The following is a 26132-nucleotide window of genomic DNA, read 5'->3' on the forward strand; positions in this document are numbered from 1 at the left end:
AACCATTTTCTTATCATTTTCGGTATCTGTGTGGTCACAAGACACAGTCTAGCACAGAAAAGGCAGGGGCATGAGTCATTTGGATAAGTACTATACGTTAACGTACATTACTACAATACTCCTGCTTTGCTATTTACTTCTTTGGTGCGGTGGTGTGATGCCATTTCAAATGGAATAAATCAGTTCAGTGAGCTACCTACGTAGCTATGTATTTAACTAGCGTCTGTAAATGACATGAAACTATAACAAAGTCCAGTTTTTTTTTCTTTTAGAAAGAAGAAACTACAGCACATCCTGTTCTCTTCCACTGGCTCATTTTCCCAAGTTTGCAAATTTTCACGGTCAATAGCAGGTCATCCATTTTTTAATCGACCAATGTGATGACAGTCTCACACATCTATGTTCTACTGCCTATCAAAGTTCAGCTAGATAAAGTCCACCCGAAGCAAAAGGAAATGCTACCAGAAGCAAATGCACATCCTTTTCCCCATCACTGAAATTAGCTTTTTCGTTTTCTCTTTTAGAAACCAGCGCACATAGCACATGCTGCTATATTACAGTAGCTCATCTTTCCTCAGTTTGCAAATTTGAAGGTTCACCTAGATGAACTCAATACCTCTTTCCCTTACCCTTTCCCATTCAAGTGAACTGTTTTTTTTTTTCCACCAGGCAAATTTCATTTGTCTTCAGTCTGTCTGCTCCTTAACCATACTAATCTGGGATCTGTCTTTTGTTCTGTGTTCTTTCTTACTAATGAAGATCTGACGCTAGATAAGGTGGCAGTTGTGGTAGTAATTCAGACAAGACAAGAATGTTATGGAGGATGGGAAAACATGCACTGCCAAAAACATAAAATATGAAAATATTTTAAATATGGGTAAATTTATATCACCCTGTCACTGGGAGATCACAATTTTGAATCCTGACAATGCCACAGCCATCAGTAACCAGGGGTCCAAGACAACATAATTAGCTGCACTCTCTGGGTTACGCCAGAGGTGCCAACATTGCTAACAAGAATGTTCTAGCAGGAAGAAAAAGAACATTGAAAAAACAGAATTCTACCACAAAAAGTCTACTATATGTCTATGGCCAAGACGGCTAGCAACAGTAAGAAAACAGCAAGGCAAAAGTCTGATGTGACTGCTACTTAATCATATGGAGCCCCTCCTCCTTTTTTTAATTAATCAAAGAGATGACAGTCTCACCTTCTAGTTTCTATTGGCTCACAAGGCTGAGGTTCGTCAATTCACAGGCCAAAGTTCACCTAGAAGTTGGTGCGAAGTGAAAGTAACCACTGTCATATGTGTGCCTTTGACAACTTGCGTCCTTTCCCCTTCGGTGAATTAGCTTTTCTGCCAGGTGATATTTATTCGTATTTAGACTGACTGCTGCTTTATCTGAAAAAGAAGGAAAGCGTAGTTTTCAGGTATCGGAGTCAAAAATCATAAATGCTACAGCTAAAACGTAAAACAGCAATAAGAAAAATGCTAGCCAATCATAGGCATCTATTTGGTCATGCCTGTCGATTGGTATGACCCTGTCAGATTTGTAGCTGTCATGCTACGAGGGGAATGGCAATCTATCTATATGTCTATTCATATTCCTTTTGGATACCATAAGCAATAGATCACAGGCATAGATCTACGCATATACCGCAAACACTCTATAGTGCGTGTTTATTCCGGGACCGATTTTGTTTCCTCAAACACTCTCCCCGTGAGGACTGGTTCAGAACTCCAGGACTCTTAACACTGCCAAGAAACCAAACAGTTCCATTGCCTCTGCTGTAACACACATCACTCGAGCTTCTGCATCTCTTCCCCATGGTTTGTTTGTTGTTATAGCCACCTGTTAATCTAAGGGAACACAAATCTCAGGATTGGCAAGAAGACTGCTGACGGGCCGGACAGGGAGCCAGTCAGATTAACAAACCAAATATTTGGACCTTATGGTTTGGCAGATTTTCCAATAATAAACAGAGGGTGAAATGGCTTGACGGTGAAACACATAACTGGAACGTGGTGTATTCAGGAGTGAAATGTGTGATAATTTGATGCTAACAAACCTCTTCCTAATGTCAGTCATACCAGCAGCTGCTGCTGCAGGAGTGGGCGAGGCAGAAATAAACATTAATGGCTTTGTGGGTAATAGGGCTATTGCAATGGCGTATGATTGGGCAGTTATCACACCACTAACGTTTTCAAAATAGCGATCTGTCTATTACAATCTCTCTGTTCATTTTTTTTTCCAAGGATACAAGGATATACAAGGATGTGCAAAGATTTTTAAATAAGTAAACACCAGCTTCTGCATTTTTAAATGGTTAATTAATACTGTGAAACCGTGATATTTTTAGACTAGGTTATCGAACTGTGAAAATTTCAAACCGTAGCACCCCTAGTGGGTAACAATGGGAACACTGAAGGAAAGTCAGGTGCAACTGGGAGCCAAAACTGGGTTTAACACAATAAACCTCCTCGACAAACACAAACAAAATCTAAAAACACACAGAGTTGTCCCACTGTGAACCCTAGATACACACATACAAGAACGTGAGCCATTCAAGGCAGAATTGACCTGACTGGAGGCTAGAAGATCATAAAAGAACACCACAAGTCTGCAAAGAAATTCTAATCTAAATGGCCAAAACAGTTTGATCGATGTGCCGTGCCATTTTTCATAGAAAATATCCCAAATGGCACAAACCTATTCTGTGTGACAGAAAGGACAGCTTTCTATGGAAAACTAGGTCACAGACCTCGCCCTTAGACAATGTCTCCTGGTGGAGGGTGGAATGTTCTAGAAATAGCTGGAATTTTTTTTTTATGGACAAAGATGTGGACATTCTCTCTGTGGAGCTACCCTGACCTCTTTCGATATCAGTTACATAGCATTTAGACAAGCCAGTAACAGCTCAGATGATATTCCCCAGCACAATCTGGGCTATTTTTTGCTGACTTTGCAGACAGCCAGTGAATATTGTGTCCTTGCAGTGTCCTGGTCTTGGACTCACTCCATACTTTCTCTGGCTGCCAACTGCCAGCCATGATGATCCCAGCTCTGTTAACCTCCTTAACCGTGAGCTGGCCATGATCATCTGGACCCCGATTCAAAACAGCGACAAACACATTGATTTCCTTTTCAGTCAGCTTCTCAATCGAAGCTACTAATGATCGTGCGTAACTATTGGATTTAGTGACAAGCTTCGTTAAGGCTCTCCACGTTGAAGGCCATCTGTCGTCTTGCACGCAATTAAAGTACGACAGATGTGCTGTGACTTGGACCACGTTGATAGGCTTTTCAGCAAAGGCATATCATTTTCCTAATAAAGAATCTCCTGCTGGGTGACATGCCTACCTCTGGTGTTTAATATTCATGCCTGCTTGGAGACTTTTAGCTGAATCAAATGTGTTATGCTGCTTTTATATGCTCCCTGGCTGTTGAATTAGGAAGTGTAATGCTAACATGAATCTATGTTGGTATCCTTTTGATATCCATTTCCCTTGGTTGTACATGTCTGTCTATGGCTTGATTGGTGACCACTAAGTGAGTCATACTTAATAAAGAAATAATTTCTTTATCCATAAAAAAGTGTAAAGGTCAGTAACAAATCAAAATGGCTTCTGAAGATCCCACTTGTAATTATGATTTAAAGAGACATTCATGTGCTTGTATTTCTAATTCTTTGCAGAAGCAATCAACCATATTCTCAGAAATAAAGGTACCATACTGTGCCATTCCTTGTTTCTGGGGTGGTACCATCAAGGGTACATCTTTTGTACATTTAGTATGTACCTTTCACCTTTAAAAATTATTTCAGGTACATAATTGCATCTTAACAAACCACCGATGTACCTTTAAAGTGTTACTCTAAAAGCTAATTAAAAGTAGGCACAAGTACTAAAGATACAAAGGATGTACCCTTGAACGTACCCAAGACAAAACTTATATAGAAATATAGACAAAATATCAACCACATTCATCTGGATCTGAATCCCAACAATGTGACAGCCATCCAAGAATAGCTATCAACACCCTCCAGTATGTTTGTACCATCATACATATGAATATGGCTTTCCTATAGAACCAATAAAGAAACAATTTTGCCTGATTTCCATTTATATTGTTAAGTCTTGTGAACGTTAATACTAGCCAGGTCCTTATCTGAATCAAAGAAAAATGTTCAAAATACTTGTAAAAACAAACCCCACAATTCTAAACAAAACTCCATAGCCCTGGGCCCCAGATACCCCAAATCAAGCATCATGCTGACAAAAATAAGATCAAATTGTATGCTTTGGCTCTGAAATAGAGGTGAAATGGTATGAAAGTTTTTAAAATCCCAGCATCACAAATCAGGTATTCAAAGAGGACGACATTAAACAGAATTAAATGTCAAATAAATCTGCAGAGGCGGAGCAAGTATTAAAATATTGTTTGAGGGATGTAATCTGCTAAAATATTTATTAAAATGGACTTAAGAAGATTGCTCTTATCCTTGTGTAATTTATCAAATCAACATAGCAATACAAGTTTCTTGGACTGCTATCTGGTGAGGTCTTTAAAAACTGGCCAAAATTTGATGACTCTTCATGACATCATCATGTATGTATAGGGTTAACATTAATGATGTATCTGTATTAGATTTCTTAACGCCAGTATACCTTCACACCTCTGCTTTGAAATTGTACTTTGTGTCTGCTGGATCCGTTACATGATGCCCGTGCTGTTCTCTGGTTTCAGTGTGATGTTGCTTCACACCCAAGAACGGCGGCAGACAGACAGCCAGCAGGCACCAGAGCAGATTAGGGCACAGACCCACACTGAATAATACAGCGAGATTAAATGAGGGATAAGGTGGAAGAGCAGGAGCAGAGGAAAGACAGGGAAGGATAGATTGAGAGATAGAGGAACTGGCAAGGTGAAGAAAGGGCTAGCCAGCAAAAAGGTATTCATCAATAATGGAAGTGCAGTGGACAGAGAGCAGAGGATTTCTCCCAGCTGATTGGGCATTGTGTGTGTGTGGCCTGCCTCCCGGAGCCAAAGTGAACAAATCTGGTCTCCTCTGAAATGGAGTTCTACAATCCACCGAGTCACCTCAATGCCCTCATCAATAATGCAGCTAAGCTGCTACAGGAGGAAAAGATCTCCTCTGAGCTCTCTGCACATACAAAGCCGAAAACCTGCAAACACACACAGCTGTGCTGGATAATTTAGAGCTGAACTCGATTCGAGAGCAGAATGAACTGCCAGATGCCTCTCAAATCTGGACTTTTTGAAAGAGTGAGCCTACAGTAGTGGTGTTTCTCCTTCTGAGACTATACAATGAACATCTTGATACATAATCAATGATTCAGTGTGTGAAAGACTCATTTAATGCAGCCAACAATTCAATACGATACAGCCAACATATTTAATATTAAGGGTGAATATTGAGGACTTGTTATGCTATTCTGAACAATGCCAACACAGAGGCCATACCTCCTTCAGTGGGACTAGCAGCTACAGAGGCCACACCTCCTTTACTGGGATTCCAGAGGCCACACCTCTTTCACTGGGATTAACAGTCACAGGGGCCACAGCTCTTTCACTTGGACTATCAGACAGAAGCCACACCTCCTTCTTTGGGGTGACAGCCACAGAGGCCACACCTCCTTTCAGAGAGGCCATGACTTTCACTGGGACTGAAGCATTGCCTCTTTCACTGGGACTGACACAGAGGCCACATGTCCTTCACCTCACCAGGACCCACATCTTGTTACTGAATCACCACCTTGGCCTCTACAGTCCGACAGATAATTGGTTAAACAGTAAATTAACACAGAACAAAGTCTCTATCTCACAAACGCACACATGCACTACGTATGAAAGAGGCCATACCTCCTTCACTGGGAATAGTAGCCACAGAGGCCACGCCTCCTTTACTGGGACTAACAGCACAGAGGCCACACCTCCTTTACTGTGACAAACAGAGGCCACACTTCCTTTACTGGGACTGACAGCCACAGAGGCCACACCTCTTTCACTGGGACTGACAGCCACAGAGGCCATACCTTCTTCATTGGGACTGGCAGCTACAGAGGCCACGCCTCCTTTACTGTGACAGAGGCCACTCCTCCTTTACTGGGACTAACAGCATAGAGGCCACACCTCTTTCACTGGGACTGACAGCCACAGAGGCCACACCTCCTTCACTGGGGCTGGCAGCCACAGAGGCCACACCTTTACTGTGACAGACAGAGGCCATACCTCTTTCACTGGGACTAACAGACAGAGGCCACACCTCCTGCACATCACCAGGACACACATCTTGTTACTGAGTCACCACCTTGGCCTTAACAGTGGTACATATAATTGGTTAAACAGTAAATTAACACAGAACAAAGTCTCTCTCACACATACGTGCACACACATGAAAAATTCCTTAGAAGACAAGCACAGAAGTACTGATTACTGAACTTCCCAAAATAGTATCTTCATTTGTGCTGAATCAGATCAAGCAGTGTAATTTGGACCTTCTCATTAACTATGGTCATACCACTGGGTAGTCGGGTGTCTCATATTCACACACCAATACACACACTCAGCAAAATAAAACCATCTCACACAGGCACACACGAGTACACATTGCCTACAGATGTCCTATTATAGTTTGTCCCCAGGTGTGTGTCATTATTTGCCAGACTGCACTGTAAACAGTGGACCTCCTGCACAGACTGACAAACTTAAGCTTAAGTGAGACCTAGTTTCTCCTGCAGGTTTTTTACTTTGTGTTGCACTTAACACAATACTACTTTAGCTCTATGCACACAAGCAGAGAGCATGCCATCTGTTCCCCAAAACACATATTTTAAAAGTAGTTAAGTTACTCTCTGTAGCATGTAATGAGGTATCTTGATTAAAGCTACTGATATACCCAGTTTAAATGACGTGGTTTTGTTAATTGGTAGACCATTTAAGGACATTTTTGGTGTAAAAGCACTGACGATACTACACCAAATATCTATATATGGTACCCATATAGGCAATGCTTTCACTGCACTACACACACACACAAACCACAGGGATCCATCAATATTTTATCACAGAGTTAATGCTATAACAGTATTGCTTTAAATGTGCTATATTATTATTTCCAACCTGCTGCTGTTCCAAACCTGATCTGAATTATTTTTCAATTTAATGAAATCCCAACCTAACTGAATTGCCTGCAACCATACTGACCTTGGTCCTCAATCCTGTCCTGTGAGAAATAAGCTGTGCTCACACACACTTGAGTATAAGTAGTTGGGAGAGCAGTTGGATGACCACCAAAAATCTACCCACTGGTTATAGAGAGTTTTATCTCTGGGGAAAGAATAACAGGCTTTATTAATGTCAGTCCTGTTACCATTGGTTTTTGCAAAACTTCATTTGCATGCACTTTATGTTGGCAAATGTATGTCGAGAAGCTGTACACATAGCATTTGTTCACTTGCAATCAGTCTCTAGCATCTTGGCTTAGATGAAAACACATGGGATTTTTACATAGAGTTAGCATTGTATCGAAGAGTGAACAGACAATATAATACAAGCTAGGAAGTAACTACAAAACAGGGTGTAACACAGTGACACTATCTGTATCTGTACCTCCAAATATTCATATATGTATATGTATCTGATTTATACCCAAATTGGGTATGGCCCAAAATCCTAGTGTTTCTTGTTTGTTTGTTTGTGTAATTTTTTAATTAAATACCAGAAATATTGGAATACACTGGAGAAAAAACCCAGAGGCAGAAATGCCAGGATGGTCTGTAAATTCTGACTCTCACAGTTCCTCGACCTCAGCTACATCATTCAAGTTACAATGTGGTCTCAACTTTCATTCTGTTTGTGCAGTTTTTATTTTTGTTTGTAACTGCCTGCAATATTTTCTAACAAATTTAGTTAGTTCTATTTCCCAAAAGATAAATAAACTTGTAGCCTAATATAAACCACTGCAACCCTAACCAAGCAGTTGCTAAGTGTAAATGAATCTGTAAATGCATCACACATTGCCACACATTCACATTAATGAACGTGGTCTTTGTTTGTCTTGCAAGCCTTATATCTGACCACGTGCTCGCACCCACATGAAAGTAAAAACCAAGCTTTCTTAAAAAGAAAAAAACAAAAAAGAACTAAATCATGCTTCATATCTGTATTTGTATCTGTTTAGAACTAATTATCTGTTCGTTACATTCCTACTGTTTATGCTAGTTATGATAACTAGAATAAGTGAAGCATAGATATGGATACGGGTGGATATTATGGCAATTGACACAACCAAAAATAATTTTTCATTAAAAAAAAAAGTTATTTACAACACAAGCAACTTACAGTATAATAAATGCAAACCTCAGTGTCTGCCATGTTTTTCATCTAGTCTTGTGAATGGAATTAGCTTAGCTGAAATGAATACCTGCAATGCTAGATTCAATTTTGGAAAATGAAAATAATAATAATAAAAAAAAAAACAACAGTACCTTCAAAGACAGCTATCTTATGTTCCCTTTCTCTCAGGATGAAACAAATTCTGCCACAAAAAAATGCAGCCTATGATTATAGCCTCCTCCCAAATGGAGCACGGGGTAGTGCCGGTGTTTTGTCAACGTTAACAATATTGTGTTATTTGATTATAGACACGTGCCTAGTCTGGACACTGGACAGCAGATCAGTGCATTAGCAATGATCTCAGTTTCTTCAGCCAACGTCTCTACTGCAGCTGAGCCTGGTGCTCAGGAGGAGCCAGATTGTCAAGTGCAGCAGAGAGAACAAGCTGTTAACAAGGGGAGAGAATAAGATGTCTAAATGTATAGGAGATGTCAAGATTTATTACAGTTTTATTGAAGAGGGGGAGGCGATAACTATGGCATCTCTGCTAAGCTCTATCATGAAAAAGTGGCGCGCACACACACACACACACACTCCCACCCGCACACACACACACGCACACGCGCAAAACATTTATCTGTTTTATGAAATCTTGGCTTTCTTTTTTGCACCTAAATTCCATTTTATTTTTGTCATGTTCTTGGTTTTCTTTGCTTTTTTTAGGATTTAAGTTTAGCAAAGGCTAAACCAGGCAAACTAGGCTAGCAAATGTAATAGTGCTAATTATGCAAGCTGAGGTAAAGAAGACTGTGGCGCCACTAACCATGTGAACCAACCAAACAAATCCTGTGAGATGAGAGGTGTTGAATACCTTCTGTATGATGCAGTATATATTTCAAGCAACTATTTTTACTCGAAGAATTTTTAGCAGTACTTTCACTTGAGAAAGTTTCTTGGATACTCTACCCTCCTCTGCTAACAAAAGCTAAGGTGCCAGTTGAGTGAGAGAGCTGATCTAACAAAAACTGAAGCGCTACAAATAGAGCAAACAAAAGCTGTAAAAATCACTGGTATACTGTTGTGTGTCTTGAAGTTGGAGTTACTGGGTTTCTTAGTTTTTCTGGGTACTCTATTCTCCTCTGCTAACAAAAGCTAAGGTGCTAATTGGGTGAGAGTGTAAAGAAAGCTGGGGCGCTAACAAATTGAGCTAACAAAAGTCACTGGTATATTGCCGTCTCTTGAAGTTGGAGTTGCTAAACTTGTCAACATTTTACAAGTCCTGGTTAGCTAGCTAAGCTATGTGACACACAGATGTGAACATATCCAGAAATTTCACAATACTTCCCAAATTTCCAAATTCTGTGTACCTGAAATGGTTTATTTTGTGTTAAGTCTCTGTATTGTGGAAACCCCAACTGTATTATCATCATCAGTAGCAGGTCTAAGCGGTCTCAGCTGGGAGGGCGGTTTGGGACCAGATGCCCTTTTTCAGGAACCATTATTCTGCACAATTGTTTTGCTAAGCATGAAAAAGATCAGCTTACTCAGGGATTAGATCACTGTTTACCTAGTTAGTATCTTAATAGCCTGCATACATTTTTTTGTGTTTGTGTAGCATGCGTTCATTTCAGAAAGTGATTAGCCCATTTCAGATTTACATGGCGACTGGGAGATCAGACATTGTTTTCCATCCCCACAGGAAGCCTTCTACACCCACTAGTGCTGCAGAGAATTCTGCCAACGCCCCCAAAGCCATCCCTGCCGTTCACCTGCGCTGCTAATATAAGTGCACCGAATGAGATTGCGTTTCTGGTAAAGCCGAGGTTCTCTCACTGTCTAATTCAATTCAAATCACTAGTGCTTTACTGGCACAAATTGTAATGTTCTTTCCGGCTTTCGCTCTCTATGACACTCTTGTATGCAATACCCACGCTTTTGGTTCTAGCTCTACTGCATCTCTCTTCTTCTGTCTTTTTCATAAACATCTGCAGAGGCAAGACAACAAGCGAGTAAGAGCTTGCAGTATATCAGATATGCTGAAACAAGTTCAGAGAACTAGCTCAAGCATAGCATCTTACCTCTTGTCTCAAGACATCTGAGGATTCCCCTCTCCCCCCCTCTCTCTCTCTCTCTCTCTCTCTCTCTGGCAGTCTGACTCATCTCTGTTGCACTGTTTTTATTTTTCACATGGGTGTTAGAAGGTCATATCAGGGCAAAGCTACATTCTGTTTATGGGAACCTCATCCATTTCCACTCTTACTGTAATACACAGACACTGAACAAAGGAAACATGCATTACATGCAAGTCCTAGATAACAGCAGGCGAAATGAACGAAGTTGTCGAAGCCATAACGCTAATCTCGCCACAATTCCATTATTGAACAGCCTTTCTCTTAAAGCCTCTATTGGCACGGCTTCAAATGCCAAAAAATATTTAAGATACTGAAGATAATCATTTGCTTAGGGTAGTTTCATGACCTATACTCCTACCTACGATTTAATTATAACTAAATGCTACAAAAATCTTAAATTTTTTTTAACGTGTCAATCACAAGTCAGAAATTTTGCAGGGTTTGAGACTAAGGTGTTTCAGCACAATGCTTGAAGAAATCAATCAAAATAAGGCAAAATTGTGGTTTTGGTGTTCTTAACTGCCGTTGCGCCGCTTCCAGCTAGGTAAATAGATTTGCATTACAAGCACCAATGCAGCAATATCGAAACAGTGCCATTACCATGTTGGGTTAAAATGAGCATCGCATTTATTATCCTCACATTCAAGTGCCTCTTTCATATTGATAGCACTGTGCCAACAGGCTAATACCCCAGAAGCTAGCCTTTTATAGTGCTAGACATAGAGATCAAGTGACTACTGGAGATCATGGTCATCTTGCCATAGATTCACTGCTCTTTATATTCTCATTCCTTTTGCAGATTTTGCTTTAGGTAGCAGTGACCAAGCGTATTCCTGCATCAAAAAAAGTGTGTATACAAAATGTTAGAAACGCTAGCTTGATGATGTTTCAATCATCCAGAGGCTGAGAGAAAAGGAAAGACGTCACTTCAGTTTCAGAAGCAGGTCTTCTGGCCTTTCTGGCTGCCGGCAGTGACAGCGTATTATTTAACAAAATAATTGAACAAATAATTTAACAAAAACATAAGTCTGATTTAGAGCCAAGTTTCTTCGTTTGCAGTTGGGGAAAATATGACAAAAATATCTCAAACAAACTTGAAGGCATTTTTATGATAAACAACATGTATCATGATATATAAGTTTGCTAACAATTAGTCAGCAAAACAGTAGTGTTGCCTATAAAAAAAAACTGAAAAACTGAGTTTGAAGATAGTTTAAGAGAAAATAAAAATTTGTAATTAAATTTTAAGATTTTAAAAATTCAGCACAAAAATGTAATATCGATTCAGCTGCTTCCAATCAGTTTGTAACTGTTACAAAAATACTGACGACGCCAGCGTCAATATCTCAGAAAGGTCTGGTATAATTTACCACTATATCGATATTACATCATCATATTGCCCAGCCCTTTTTGCCCTAAACAAGGGCAAAACTGAATGTATAGCAAAATGTAAAAACTAAGCAGAATTCATAATGCTTTAGGTTTCATGAACTAACATTATTTAAAGCATTAGTTAACAATAACAAACAATAAGCTCTAATATTAATACAACATAAGTAATGGCAACAAAGTAATAAAGTAAGTTAACACGTTAAGTGATGTTTGTTCTTTAAATATGAGCGAAATATACCTGCACTAACATATGTTTATTGTAAGTTCATGTAAATTAGCAAAACTACAAGTGTTGGTTACTTTGTTAATGGCACCTATGATGTATTGATTATGAAGTTCATGGTTTATACATGTGTTAAATAATGTTAGCTAAGAGAACCTTAAAGTAAAGCCTTACTGAGATTTCGAAGGATTTCAAACTGTTCACCCTCAACTGCTCAGATGTATCTTTGGATTGTAGCCAGTCTTAATTAAGTGGCTAAAAGCATCTGCCAAATTAATAAATGTAATGTCTTTTGAGACAATCACTCACTCACTCATATCTCAAACTGAAGGGCCGTGTGCTACAGCCACTTAACAACAATAGGAGACTTTGCTGAGTGCAGACTATAGACTAAAGAAGTAGTGCTCCTGGGTGACTGTGGATACAATTTTCAACAAGCTGCAAAGTCAGAAGCACACTACACATAGAGGTAGCTGAATTTCCGCACAATATACTTGAATATACTTGAATCTGGCTTTAAAAGCTGTAGAAACATCTGCTCATCTGCCTCAATGAGCAGCCTCAATATAACTCAATATAACTCAATATAACTCATCCGCCTCAAGGTTTGGGGTGTTGTGTGTTCTGAGATGCTTTTCTGCTCACCACGGTAATAAAGCGTGGTTATTTGAGTTATTGTAGCCTTCAGCTCGAACTAGGCTGAATATTCTCCTCTGATGTCTCTCAGCAAAAATTCATTTCTGCCTGCAGAACTAGATGGGATTTTTTTTTATTTATTTTGTATTTCACACCATACAGACTGTTGTGTATGAAAATCTCAGGAGATCAGAAGTTTCTGAAATACTCCAACCAGCCCATCTGGCACCAACACCCATGTCACGGTCAAAGAAACAGAGATCACATTTTTCCCCCTTCTGTTGTGTGACTGCTCTTAAGCTGTCTCTGCATGATTTGAATGTATATCACAGTACACATTTATGTTTGATAAGCGTTTGTTATAAATCACTTTCCAGTCACAATTTCACATAGACAAGAATCTACTTCTTAACTTTGGTAGATCCACAGTGGTGTGAAGCAGTATACTGTGAATATGATTATGGTTAGAGCCGGTATTTTGTAATAATGTGTGTTTTAGAGCAAATACACAAGTTGCTTTTGGATTTTTGCTCAACCATGGTAAATTTATACCACGTCTACTTCCATTAACCTGTTTTTCTATGAATCTTTGATTGTGCTTAAGGATATTTGCTCACCTATTAGTCCGCTCAGAGCGAAACTGAACCTTGTTTGTTTGCTGTTTGGAATGATTTGGTTTTGCACCTCACAAATTCAAGATGATGAAAAAAAGAGGTTGAATTACACCAGGGTTTTCGACTAGACTGCATATGTGAGAAGCATGTGACTTGCCTTAAGAGAAGATGTAACAAAGTGTGATGGAAACTGTAGAGGGGTGTGTGTGTGTGTGTGTGCGTGTGTGTGTTTGGGGGGGGTTGCTATGTTGATGATGCCATTTTGTCAGTTTTCATGTATGTTTAAAATAGCAAATTTGTTTTTTCTTTCATAAATTCTCTGAAAATTAACAAACGTATTCAACATATACTGGACACAGACAGACAGACAGAGAGATAGATGGATAGATAGATAGATAGATAGATAGATAGATAGATAGATAGATAGATAGATAGATAGATCAACAGAAATGGTAGCTAGTGTCATATCATACTGTTATATACAGGCAGTAAGAATAAAAACAGTAGGAAGGATGAGGAGAGGGAGAGAGAGAGAGAGAGAGAGAGAGAGGGAGAGAGAGAGAGAGAAAGGACGGGGGGCTTCTCAAGTCTCATTGTCTTTCTCAGAAAGCAGGATGTTTGGGCTCAAACAGGATGGGAAATTTAAATGGTAGGGATGGTAGGATTAAAAAAAAAAAAAAGTGAGGCTGAAAGGATGACAAACCCAAAAGGAGTGGTTCAGCAGCTGATGTTAATCTGGTTGCATAAAGCACCTAGAAAGAGCAAATGAAATTTGGGTACGAGAACCGAGAGACAGAGCAATAGGAAGAACAGATGAAACTGAGAATCAGCACGTTGATCATTTTCATGTTAGCGTCAGTCTGAACACAAGAAATGTGCTTCAAGCTGCCTTATGTTTAAGCATTCAGTGTGAGTCAGGATAAAGAAATAATTCAGGTGCCGTTTACATACACACTGCTCTGCACAAAATGTTCTCTGTCACACACACACACACACACCATCGCTGGAGCCTGGAGCTTGTGTTATGCGTACAAACCGGTGCAGTTCATGTTAACATCCTGATAAGGTCTCCTTTAAATCGCGTGCACACATGCGCGCACACACTCACACACACACTCACACACACAGACTAACCTACCCCACATATGCACAGTCAATGTCCTATCCAATTGCTGTCTCACTGCTCTTTGTTGATCTATTGTCCTTAAACACACACATGCACATGCACACACACACACACACACACATACACACACACAGAGTACTTGTGCTCTCTCACCCGCCCACACACACACACACAAGCTTTTTCACTCTCCCATACAGACTTTTGCCATTTTCACACACATGCACTTTCCTACAGTCTTATGCCTCTTCTTGCTTTTTTTTTTTTTTTTTTTTTTTTTTTAACTTTACAGGAACTCGAGGTGCCTTCAGCACTGCCTGCTTTCTGATGTCATGGCTATGTGATAAGGAAATCTGGACTGTTTTTACTGTCAGTGTTGCGTGATGTGGAGGTTAATCATCCTGAAGTAGATTATTTTCCTATAACAGCAAATCCTGTAGTATTTCAATATAGTTCTTATACCACAGCAATTAGCCAATGATTTGAAATTTTAATTTATTAAACAATAAAGTTCCATTTGATGTTAGGTTCATACAAGAAAAATAAATTGTTACTCATAAACTGGAAAACACAAAGTCCTCTGTCCTGAAGACTCTGACGTGGCGGAAAACCTACCATTACAATAGACTGACAGTGGAGACTCCTTCCATAAATGTTAAATAAACATCTAACAGAAAACCATATCAGCAAGTATATGGTTTTTTTTGTTAAATAACAAAATGTTTTTAATCTGGTTATTATTAGACTTTACGTTTATGTGGCGGTTCCATACAAGTCCCTGTGAATGAGCTGAAAAAAAAAGCACTAGAGAGAGTGCATCAACATAAACGTGTGATTTTAATGACAGTCAGAACTATTTTCAGAGTTGCTCTTATAGAAAATTCTGACCAATCAGATTTGAAGATTTAACAGTTCTATGTTATAGATAGTAAAGACGATGAAGTCAGTTGAAATATCATTCATTTTATATTCTAGTTATAAACTAGAAATAGAGATCACTTGGGTAAATTCAGCAATTTTCCACTTTTCCGCAAATGCAGTCACATTTGTTTTTCTGCATGTGGATCTGCATAGCTAATGTACATATCAAGTAATCTCAGCCAAAATCTTCTCCATAAATACATGCCACCTTCATATACTTGCTTCATACTACATTTGTTTTTTTTTCTTGTACAGAAAGGAATAGTCAAACTTTATAGATTCAGGTTTATTTATACCATCATTCATATTACTGTATGGCTGAGACTGACTTTCTTTATTGTTAGCAACATTAATCGTAGCTCAAGTGCAAAACTAAGAAAGGAAACATGTTTTATCTGATCAATGTTTGTGCTAAGAGGATAATGAGTTAATTAGATATTTGGAGGAAATGATACTTTAAGTAAATTAACACAAACATTAGACATCAAGCCTTACAGTATCGTTTTGAGCTGTTTTTCTAAACTGTTATACCCACAGTCTTGAGATAGGAACTTTGTGGTACGTATAACCAGCCTCAGTCTAAGGTGTCATACATCATTAACCATAAAGGCTTGGCAAAAGCCCGAATGACTCACTTTTCAACAGAAAAGCAGGCTGTAAATGTTTGTGTAGTTCCTGGCGCTACAGCTGCCATGACCAGACATGCTCGAATGTGTGTCGCAACCAAAAAAAGCGCTCATCATTTATTAACATTATTAACAACGCAGAAAAAAGTAGCATTTGCTGGTTTGAAAATTGAACATAACATGACTTCAGGTTGATTTTTCAGTGATACAATGCACACAAATGGGAAACAACAACATCATAGGAAGCCATATAGTGGTTCATTGGGTGAACGTAATGCTTCAGCAGTGTAATTCAATATTTTATCATACAATTAATGGTGACAAAAGATTTCATAACCTCATTGTGCTTGGAATAGGACAAACATGAGAACCACAGAGAGCAATTAATAAAGAGGCCCATAGATATCATCATAATGTTAAAAGACAAATCCAATCTGAATGACATTTATTAATCTTTATAATTAATATATTATTCATTGGCATCCAATATGAATTTTGTAATGAAATTCGGAGTTGACATTTTCTTTCATCGACATCTGTTGGCTTATTTTCACTTTGGTTAACGTTTGGTTTCCAACATTACCCACAATGTCTGGTAGTGGCGCTAGTGGGAGTCAGGCTACATTCGTGGAGCCTCCTATGTGGTAATTTGCAAGTTGTAATAACATCACTTCCCATCAAGGCACATGCGAAGTGGAAAAAAAAAAAAAAAACAGCGACGGCTTCATGAAATAGTGTCTTTTCTTTGTTCTGTCAGAGCATGTAAAGCTCATAAAAAGCTATTTTAACGGCACCTTTACAACTGCAGTACAGCAGCAACAGCAGACAGTAGTGAGTTGCTTAGCAAAAAGCTAACCGGCTAACATTAGTGTTAACTCAAATGTTGATGATTGCCTTTTCAAAACAGTGATTAGTATGGTCAGTGTTACAGATTTAACCACGTACTGTGTCTGTATGTTAATTGATCTAAAGCCACATACAGCTATAAACTAATTTAAAAGTAGAGAAGGGGAACTTTACACTGTGTGAGCGGCCATGTTGGTCTGATGTCACTCCGTAAAAGGGGAAGGAATCGGTAGTTGAGAAGATGACCCCAAGTTGACGAGTTTAAATTGCTTGCAGGGGAGTTACAAGTTGCAACTTCACCTTGAGCGCTGCATTTGCCCTTGTTTCATCTCTACCCAAAGAGAGTGATGCAGCAGCACTTTTCAACTTTCACGTTAATATCATCAATGCCATCTTATAGATTATAAGATTCAGTGCATCAGCATTGTATAGCTGCAGTGTATTCTGGAACGTTCAGTTCAGTGTTTGCTGTCTCTACTACTTCTAGATTGGATTTTGCATTAATATGACATTTACACAATGCAAAAAAATGCACTTATGTTTGAGATTGTTGGCATTTTTTCTTATATTAAATGCCATTCTAACTGTGCAAGCAGTGTCTCCTTGTGATGTCAACACGGCACTCAAATGCTAATGGGAATAACAAAAATCCCAAAAGCACCAGCCAACAAATTAGCACCAGAATAACTAAGCACAGCACAAATATTTCAGTATAATCCCATTTAATGTGTTTTATGGTGATGTTTTCCTCTAAAGGTGCAGTAGGTAAGATTAGTCTTTTTTTAACAGTAAAAATGTTAATCCCCACCCATATTCACGAAGCTCCGCCCCCAGTATATTGTCTGTAGTTGGAGGCGCATCCGAACACAAACAAGCATTCCAGACTGCAACTGTTTTCCAAATGGGTTTTTTCCCCAGAACTTAACACTTCTGCAAAGGCCACAACTTAACCCATTAATCTTCCAGGTTATTTGTATAAGTAATGTATAAAACAAAATCGACTCTCGCACCTTTAAGCAGTACTGCTTAATGTATTAGAATACAAAAATGGTTACAAGATATCAAAGGCTGAATTTTTATGTACACATTTATAGTAACACATCAAACACCAACAGCACATCTTCCACATATATACAGCAATAAAAGGCAATTTCCTGAAAGGTAATAGTCAATTCTCACACTGCAACTTCAGCCAAATGCTTTAGCTCTCCTTAGGTAACTACAGTGTTACAGTAACATACAGAAGAGCAGAAAAATGCAGAGCCAAGCCAACCCCTCCTGCCGCTCAGATTCTGGGAAATTTGGGGAAATTCAGTCTGTGTGAATGAATATCTTGGCGCTCAACCATGTCCTAGTTAGAACTAGCATGTTTTCTTTTCTAGGCTTTGTGCTTCACTTATATCTGATTCAATTCTATAATGAGTTCAGTTAAGTGTAATACAGAAATAAATTAATAAAAAAAACATCCTAGTACAGTATGTTTATCTCTCATTTACGCCAACAATGTCACATGCTCCCGGTATAGTCTTGCTAAGTGTTCAAAACATTTGAAACCACTTAAGCTAACTTGCTAGTCACTGCTAGCTAGCATGTGTTTTATCATTAGCATGAAGAATGAAAGCTAACACTGGTTTATTAGTCCGATATGTTAGCAATGATGGCCGTGGTGCTAAACAATTGACTGAGTATTGTTAAGGTGAGCTTGTTCTTAGCTAGTTATTCAATGTAAAGAGGAGTCAGCAAGTTAGCGATTATGGTTAGTGGTATCTGAATATTAGCCAAAAACTAGCTAATCACTCTAGCCCTGTGTGTGCATTCACAGTCAAACAGCTACACAGAATACAGGTTCTGGTAACGAAAGAGTACAGTAAAGGTGTATATATTTCTATCATAGAGGATTTTTGTACATGGTACAAGTAAGAGGACGTCAAAGAATTTAGCTAGAGTAAGGCTAGGACTAGCACCAGGTAAAAAATATGGTGCTCTGAAGACACTTTCTCTCTCTATACAGTGACATTTTTGGCTGTTTTGAATGTGGCATTTCAGGGAACAGCTAATGTTTGCTGGCTAGGTAGTAAACTAGCCACTATGAGCATCAAGCTACAAAAATAGTGAGGTAAATGTACAGTGAGGATGCTACTCGATCAGTAGCAGTCCCTCCATTTTAGCCCCAATCATCTGAACTGGCTTTTCCACAAGATTAAAGGAAAAACTTATTCTTAAGTGTATAATGCAAAAAACAAAAGTTAACTATATGCTATTGCTACACACATTAAAAGAAAAGGCCACGTAAATATGTTTATATTGAAAAATTTGTGATGTGCTGCTTAGCATTTCTGGTGCTGATTTGTTGGTTGGTGCTACAGTTTCGCTGTTCCTGTGACAAGTTAGTGGTTTTGTGCAGCCCTAACAACACAGGAGGACATTGCTTGTGCAGTTACAATGGTGTTTAAAAGGAGAAATCATTTCAGCAATCTCAAACATAAGTGAAACATTAGCTCCTGAAAACAAAAGAGCAACAGCTTTCCAAGGACGTTCAGCATCATATTAATTAATGAGAAATCCAGTGCAGGAGTAATGGAGACAGCGAACACTGGGACTCAAAGTTCCAGAATGCAGTGCAGCTATACAATGCAGTTTTGCTGAGTAACAGTAGAGACTAGTGATCGTTTAGCAATCTACGAGATTACGAGATAACAAGAGTGATTGGTGTTTATGGTATTAGCATGAAAGTTGATGCTTTGGATCTGTTTGAGCAGAGTGTAAAGATGAGGATTAAACGATTATAGGATTAAAGCGTTGATGCATAAGTCCTTTAGGCAGTGACACCAGCATGATACGAGTGTATCAGGTGCAGCAGCAAATGACAAGTTAGTTAGAATTCCTTCTTGTTTTACTATATTAGGTTGATATAGTAATTCAGTTCATTATATTCAGCCATCAATCCTCCCAAATTTTAAACAACCTCAATCTCCAAGTGTTTAGATGTGGGATGTGAAACGTCCTCGTTGTTTAGTAATTTATCCTGAAACATTCATCGTGTGTGTGTGTGTGTGTGCCCGTGCATGACTCCAATCATTTTTACAGTTACTCTAGCTGCATATGTTACACTTTTTAAAGACTGTGTTGTGTGTGTAGCATCGGAAACCTTGGCTATAGCTTCACAGAGTGCATATGTTTTCTTGTAACTGTAATCCCAGCAGAGGTTACAGAGGGCAATCAGTTTGCCCTGGCTACATTCCCAACATGGCTCCGTCGTCATTCTCAAATGTAATTGGCTGATTAATTTCCCCATGCATATTGCATAAGAGCAAGAGGGCATTCTGGGTAATATGGCTCCCCAAGGAATGGAGAGGAGATGGACTGTGTCCTCAGCAATGACTCTACGCTACTTAATGGCACAATACAAAGACGAGACAATTCAAGGACAAGCACGCCTCCCATCCACACCCAACACAAAAATACACGTGCACACACACGTGCAAAGACAAATGCATTCCAGAAAAACAGGAATTGGATTTGGATGTGCTCGGAGAGAAATGTTGAACCAGTGGCAGGCAAAAAAAAGACGCTTGCTCTGTTGACAGTGGCATTTAAAAAGAAAACTATTAATTCATTAACACACACACATATACGAACCTGGTTAATTTGGGTGTTGATACAGGTTTTTTCCCCTCAGCAGGAAAGATTCGTCAGTACATATTCTTTACTCTTTCATCACATTTCTCTTATCTCTGCTCTCTATTTATGAACCCAGCCCTATTCTACTTTATCTTTTCACTCTCTAACCCTCTGTACATCTCTAACTCCTTCGCACTACCAAGCATGAGAAGAATGCACTTGTGTTCCCAAAACCCCCTCTAATGGTGCATATCCACTTACGCTGCATCCTGTTTATTTAAATGCATAGCTTCAAATGGCAAAATTAGTTCAGCGGCGCTCAACATTATGCAAATGAGTCCGTCTGCTACATTGCTTTTAGCCAATCAGGCAAGGGGGGGCCATTTGTCTATGTAGGAAAACTCATTTTTTACAGGTACATCATATGATAGTATGATCATTAGTTTTATTGTATTATTTGAAATATTAACCAAACATTATAAAAGGTGAATCATATAATCACATTTGCTAGTGTTAGCAAAGTAGCTTGCTAGAGAGACTCAACAAGCTAGCTAGCCCAGTGAACACCTGATGAACATTACGATATGTAAAACACACGTGTCCATGTCAAGAGTTGATTCTTTTTATACGTTTTGACATAACATCAAATAACACTATAAATAAATAGCAAACGGCAATATCAAATCGTTTTTTCCTTACAGAAGGATAAAGATATTGAATTTGTTGTTTTTATACCAACTCCAATCAGCAGCAAGTTGAAAGATGCTATGTGACAACAAAGTGTGAAATTTCTTTAGAGAAGCAAGCAAACAAATAAGCAAACAAATTGATCTATTTTGAGTTATTGTTCCATTTTCAGTTGGTCCCTGTCCACTTTCATCTGGACGACGTTTGATGTCTCGTATATGATCACAACAGGACTAAAACTTTGATCCTGGCCCAAATATACACCGTGTATTAAGTAAGGAATAAAACATACCGGGTGTTGACACTGGAGGCTCCTTCCGAAAATGTCTCCTCGCAGAAAATTACACCACGTCAACAACTGCACACGTTTTTCTGTTTATCTGGAGCGTCGACTATACAAGTCCCAATGTAAGTTGTTACTATGGAAACCATAACATATTAGCGATTTGCCTTGCAGTCAGTGCTGCTATAAAAAAAAAAAAAATTATCAACACATCCAGACCAATCAGATTAGAGCATCATTTTCATATCTTCATGTTCGATTGGCTTTTCTTGATCTTATTCCTCTATCTTTCTTTCCAATCAGACAAAAATACCGTTCTAAACGCTCGCACCTCATCTCGCTTAACTTCGTTCTCTCTTTCTCAGTCCTGCTCTCCATCTCTCTCTCTTTTCATCCTTCTATTCTGACATTCAAAACCAGCTCCTTTACCCCTAAGCTCTCACTAATGTGATGGCAAAATGGCCTTTCCCCTGCTCAGGAAGCAGCTAATGAGATGTATCTTATGAGTTTACGAGGCATATCATATACGATATTACTGGGAAACAGAGAGAGAGAGATTGAAACTTGAAACCTGCTATTTGTTATTCAAATGATATTCAAATATATCATTGCTAAAATGTTTTGCAAAACAAAACAATATCAGTAAGTGTCACAAAGGCACCAATTATTACTTCTCCATTTTACAGACTTTTTTTTTTAAACATACGAGACAGCTGGTAATATAACAGTCCATCATATGCCACCCACAACGTGCAAGAGCTGCGAGATGATATCTTTGAGATGTGAGATGAGATCTGACTCAGAGATCTTGCTGTGAGAACAAGAATGAAGTCCAGACTGCGTGTATGTGCAAATGAGTGCGTCAGTTTAGGAGTGGACATACACGTGTGTATCATGTTCATCACTGGTCGTCTGTCTCCGTTCCTGAATCACGCTTGGCATTTAGAGCCTGGTGCCATGCTGAAGAGATTCGATGCCAGCTTGAGAGCTGAGGGAACAGACGAGTGCAATAGTGCCAACCAATGATCTTAAGTACACTTGAATTCAAGGGTTCTACAGCAGGGAAAACACTAAGTGTCGTGACCGTCCAGATTACCCTAACACACTCTTGGTCTCACTCGGCAGGAATTATAAATCACTCTGTTATACTTGTACTGGCTCTGCAGATTCACATTAGGAATGAAATATGTTTGTTCGTCGATACTAAACTATTAAAAATTCGAAAATAGGTAGGTTTCTGGATTACTGTATTTACGGTAGACCTGCTATTCCAGTAGTTATAGTAGGTTGCTGTCTTACTGTGTATACTAGAGACTTGCCACTCAATTTCCAGTAGGTCTGCTACTTCAGTAGTTATGGTATGATGTGGTGTTAGTATATTTACAGTAGACCTACTTCTTCAGTAGTTATGGAAGTTTGATGTTACTTTGTTCATGATAGACCTGCTACTCCAGCAGTTATGGTAAATTGCTATGTGCCAGTTGTATAATTAAGGTAGACCAGCTACTCCAGTAGTTGTAGTAGGTTGCTGTATTATTGTATTTATGGTAGACCTGCTCCTTCAGTAGTTGAGGTGTTACTGTGTTTATGATAGACCTGTTACTCCAATAGTTATGGTAAATTGATTTAAGGTAAAACCTGCTACTCCGGTAATTATAGCAGGTTGCGGTCTTGTATTTACGTTAGACCTGCTACTCTAGTAGTTACGACAGGTTGCTGTGTTACTGTATTTACAATAGACCTGCTACCCCTGTAGTTACGAGATGTTGTTCATTATTTTTTTAAGGTAGGAATGCTTCTCTAGTAGTTACCATACATTGCTGCATTATTTTTTAAGGTAGAAAAGCTACTCCATTAGATATGGTATGTTGCTGTGTTACTGTACTTACAATAGACCTGCTATTCCAGTAATTATGCTAGCTTGCTCCAGTACATAGTAAGTTAACTGGGAAGCATTTCTTACCAGTTAAAAGTATATTAACGTTAACTTCCCACTAATGTAACACTGAAAATTCTGTGGCTATGCTAGCAGGAGCTACTTATAAAGTAAATGACAAGGCAATAGCATTTAACACTGCTATCTATCTATCTATCTATCTATCTATCTAACAGAGACACTGCTTACAGGATTACATTCGTTTTCTAGGCCTAGCACAAGGATTAATATGACCACTATGGCGAAGGCTCATGAAACAATACAGTGCTGAATTGCAGTGACGCTAACAGGACAAAAACTAAATTACACTATACAAATAGCTATCTCTTCAGTATTATTTTAGAGGCAGCAAAATAAAAATCTCTGTTACATTCATGCAACTTATACTGTACAAAGAAGCACCATATATATCAGTTCCTTCTCTACAAGGGTGCATGTTGTACTCTGGAGCAAAATTCAGAACTGAAACAACCCCCGAAAAAAACTGTTTTCCAACCACCTGCAGCGTCTACACACATTGCTGCGGCAACTCATGTCAGTTGTGGCCCCTTCATTGCGTGTCATTCACAGCATGGTGGGGCAGATCCTGGACCCAGGAATGGACTACATGTGTGTGTGTGTGTGTGTGTGTGTGTTCCAAAATTGCTGTCCCCAAACTGCCAGTATGGGTCCAGGTCTACAATGGAGCCCATTCTCCAGCCTTGTTGGCCTCTCCGAGCTCAAATATCTCGTTCCATCAGAGCTTTACTCTGTCCATACAATGGGCTCCTTCTCTCTTATTATTCAGTCTATCAACCACCCACCCACCCACCCACACACACACACACACACACACACACACACACACACACACACACACACACACACACACACACACACACGTCCCTCCCATCACCTCCATTCTTCCTGAGAAGACTTTCCCCTGCCATTTTTATGAACGCCAGAAATGTTTTTTATAGCATATTTCATTACATTCATTACATTAAATATGTTGTTCTAACATTTATCTCATAATAAGATGCTTTTCTCTTAATAATGAGATCCTTCTCTCATAATGAGATGTTTTCTTATAGTAACAAGATGCTTCTTTTCATAATATCTATGTTTTCTAATAACAATGAGATGCTTGTCTCATAATAACAAGATGTTTTCTAATAGTAATGAGATACATATCTCATAACGAGATATTTCTCTCATAATAACAAGATGCTTTTTTTTTTATAAATACAAGATGATTCCTCCTAACTATGAGAATAATAACAATATACATATCTCATAATAGAGATATTTTTCATACTAATGAGCTGTACATATCTTGTAATAATGAGATGTTTTCTCATAATAATGAAACGGTTTCTTGTAGTATAGTAAAAATATTTTTTTTTCCATATTAACAAGAAGTTTTCTCGTAATAACGAGATACTGAAGGGGATTTTTTTCTTGCGTGGCAGCAGTGCACTTTGTACAGGAAAGAGCAAGGTTCTTAGCCTAAATCAATCCCTGCAACATATATATAAGTAAGATATCATTTCTGCGGGAAAAACAATTTAAAACCATAATAAAATATCTAAATTTAAAATTCGTGTTGTAAAATATATTATTAATATTATTATTAAGTAGGTTACAATTGTTTTGACTGTTCCCGGGCCCACTGGAGATATGTTTTCTTGTTATTCACTGACATAGTAACCCTTATCAAGGCTGATAAGTGGTGTGTTCTGAGATTTATGTTGTCCTACCACTGAAAGGAATTTGCACTTGATTGTGTAACCTAAGGTAACCGGTGTCATAAAGAAAAGGTGTGTGTGGCCTGAAGGGAACCCTGGGGAATGACAATGGTTCAGGGCAGGTGTTCCTGAGCATTAACCTTTCAGGAGGCTCAAAATTCCTTCTCTTGGCCTGTTTAAAGGTCAGCATGTAAAAGATAAAGCTTAACGACATGACCTGATAAATATTATTGATGAGGCAGAGGCAGATGTTTTGACATCAGGACGCTTCGGCAGCCATTTTCTCGTTTACACCACAGCTGCCTGTCTGAAACTAGCTAAACTCAGATCTAGCTAATCATAGCTAAAACCATAAAACACACATTATTATACAGCATCAGAATGGAAATGAGAGACTAAGTACAGATTAGAAAACAATGAAGAAATTATTTATAACACAGCTGTTGTTTTAAAAGGAAATCACGAGCTGCTCAACACAATTTCAAAAAGATTATGTCTGTAAAAGTGCATATAATTAAATAGTTATTATTTTACTACTTGCATAACAGCATGAAATGCAAAAAAAAAAAAAAAAAAGTTAGATATAATCCATAGATATAATCCATAGCTTCCTGAAATGGGCCAGTGAATGATTTCTGTAAGTTAAACATGTCAGTTTTATTTCAAACAGAACGTAAACACATTAGGAAGTGAATAATAGCGTGTCAGCAGGGCAGTGGGATAACGAGCCAGCACTGAGTTTTGGGGGATTTTGTTCAATCTTGAAAAGCTGTTATCTAAACAGTTAGGAGACTCCCTATCTCAGTTCACTCCCTCTCTCCATTTCTTTCTTTCTTCCTTCCTCAGTTTCTTTTTTCTCTCTCTGTCACCTTCCTTCCTCACTTTCTCCTTCTTTACTTTCTCTTTATCCTTCCTTTTTCAATTTCTCTCTCTCTTTTTTCATACCTTCTCTTCCTTCATTCCTGCCTTCCTTCCATCTTTCCTTCCTCACTTACTTTTTCCTTCCA

At 38.7% G+C, this 26132-nt stretch overlaps 1 protein-coding gene across 6 annotated transcripts in view; it reads right to left on the reverse strand.

Moving 5' to 3' along the window:
* The window catches only part of mgat3b (beta-1,4-mannosyl-glycoprotein 4-beta-N-acetylglucosaminyltransferase b), a 56952-nt gene that overhangs the window by 12380 nt on the left and 18440 nt on the right, over positions 1 to 26132 (reverse strand). For 3 of the 6 annotated variants that reach the window (XM_026933401.3, XM_034298911.2, XM_053229962.1), the window contains exon 2: positions 1209 to 1400. The exons of the other annotated variants lie outside the window; for them this stretch is intronic. The gene's annotated coding sequence lies outside the window, so the exon portion shown is untranslated. The remainder of the gene's footprint in view (positions 1 to 1208; positions 1401 to 26132) is intronic. 6 annotated transcript variants of the gene reach the window in all.

Source organism: Pangasianodon hypophthalmus, chromosome 2, assembly GCF_027358585.1.
Source record: "Pangasianodon hypophthalmus isolate fPanHyp1 chromosome 2, fPanHyp1.pri, whole genome shotgun sequence".
Lineage (NCBI taxonomy): Eukaryota > Metazoa > Chordata > Actinopteri > Siluriformes > Pangasiidae > Pangasianodon > Pangasianodon hypophthalmus.